General features: G+C 33.7%; 1 long non-coding RNA gene across 1 annotated transcript; it reads right to left on the bottom strand.

Annotated features, from left to right (window-relative positions):
* Positions 1–241: 241 nt before the first annotated feature.
* On the bottom strand, positions 242–1,513 carry LOC104880270 (uncharacterized). The gene is made up of 3 exons (XR_786589.3): positions 1,098–1,513; positions 664–992; positions 242–574 (listed from the first exon to the last, which is right to left on the bottom strand). It is a non-coding gene; the product is annotated as an uncharacterized LOC104880270 (long non-coding RNA).
* Positions 1,514–1,797: the final 284 nt, after the last annotated feature.

Raw genomic sequence — 1,797 nt, 5'->3', positions numbered from 1 at the left:
ATACTTATTTGGGTCTCAGCCAAAGTTTTTAAAGGCGAAAGCGTAAGGCGAGGCGTTTTTGTGTTCGTGAGGCGAGGCGTAAGCCTCGAGGCATTGAGGCGTAAGCTTTTTGAGCCTCACATTATATAATTAATTAATATTTTAAAATATATAAAATAAAATAGCATAAATAAAAACATGAAAACAATTCATTAGAATCATAAAAAAAAACATACTAGTTCCTTACTTTCACAAAAAACCATAACAAATTCATAAAATAGATTATAGATTCAACTATACTAATAGTTTCAAACTTTAACAAAAAGCCATAACTAAGTCATGAAATAGAAAATAGAGTCAACCATAATAATAGTTCTAAACTTTTACAAAAAATCCATAACTAAGTCATGAAATAACAACTAGAGTAAATTGTTTCAACTTAAATCCTCCTCTCCAAGGTCATCATCATCCTCATCCAATGTATCAATAGTAGGAAAATGTCCACTATCATGTATCCCCATTTCATCTAAATCTTCATCTTCATCAATTGGTGTCAAATTCAATTCCTTCTCTTTGCCTTTGCCTCCACTTGTACCTAGCATAAAGTATTAATTATGTTTAAATATTAAAAGTTTTTTTTATTAAATTTAATCAAATTTATGATTTCAATTTTTGAGTACTTACTTGGTACTTCATTATGTTTCCTTTTGTAGGAATGTGAAGAAACCATATGATCCGATGATGCTTGCGTCTCTTGGGAGTTGGATGACACAACTCTAATGGCATCAACATTGAATAATTCATTATCTTGAAGCCAACAAAGATCAAGGGGGAGGAGGAGATCTTCTTTCTCCGCAATCCATTCATCATCAGAATCAATCTCCTCTACCAAGGTTGGATCAACATTTTGTTTCCTTTGTAGACTTCACTCTCTCAATCTAGTGTTGTACCTTACATACACTAGAGCATTCAACCTTTGATGTTCAAGTCTATTTCTTTTTTTTTGTATGGATCTACAAATAATAAAAGAAACAATTTTATGTGTTAAAATGAAATAAAGTTCTCTAACATTGAAATAGAAATATATGTATAAAAATTTACAAAAATAGAAGTATTACCGATTCAAATGTGCTCCAATTTCTTTCACATCCCGAAGCACTACAAGTAAGGCTAAGGACTCGAATAGCAAACTTTTGCAACTCCGGTGTTGAACCCCCAAAACGCATCCACCAACTTGTAGGACTTCTTAATGTTCGAGAATCAATTGCAATACGACTCCCAAATTCACCCATTGCTTGGTCATATGAGTCCAACTGAATGTCAGCTTTTAAACGTTCTTGATAATCCAACATTCTATCCATGCATTCAAATAATCCCTTCCTCACCTCATCAACATTAGAGAACTTATCTCCATACCGCAATTGAGGATTAAGATAATAGTCTGCTGCATGTAAAGGTCGATGAAGTTGCGGAGTCCATCTTGCATCAATTTTTCTCCAAATTGGGTCATATTTTCTCTCCATGCCCCGACAATTAAATGCAATCTTCTTCTTAACTAAATCCATCAACTCATAAATATAACACATGGCTGGTCTTTCCTCTGAATCAACCTCTCTCAAGACACTAACTAATGGAACAGTGGTCTTTATGCAAAAAGCAACATGAAGCCAAAAATTTGGATCAAACAACACTGTACTTCGAGTTTTCACACCTTCTACCTTTTTAGCCCATGTGCTTGAACACCATTTTTCTGAGGAGAACATTGCTATAAGAGCTTGCTTTTGCTTATAAAGACTTTGGAGAGTAAGAAATGCAGTA

Source organism: Vitis vinifera, chromosome 9 (assembly GCF_030704535.1).
Source record: "Vitis vinifera cultivar Pinot Noir 40024 chromosome 9, ASM3070453v1".
In the NCBI taxonomy this organism is placed as follows: domain Eukaryota; kingdom Viridiplantae; phylum Streptophyta; class Magnoliopsida; order Vitales; family Vitaceae; genus Vitis; species Vitis vinifera.
Note: the sequence above shows the minus strand (reverse complement) of the source record. Positions and strands in the feature narration are given on the sequence as shown.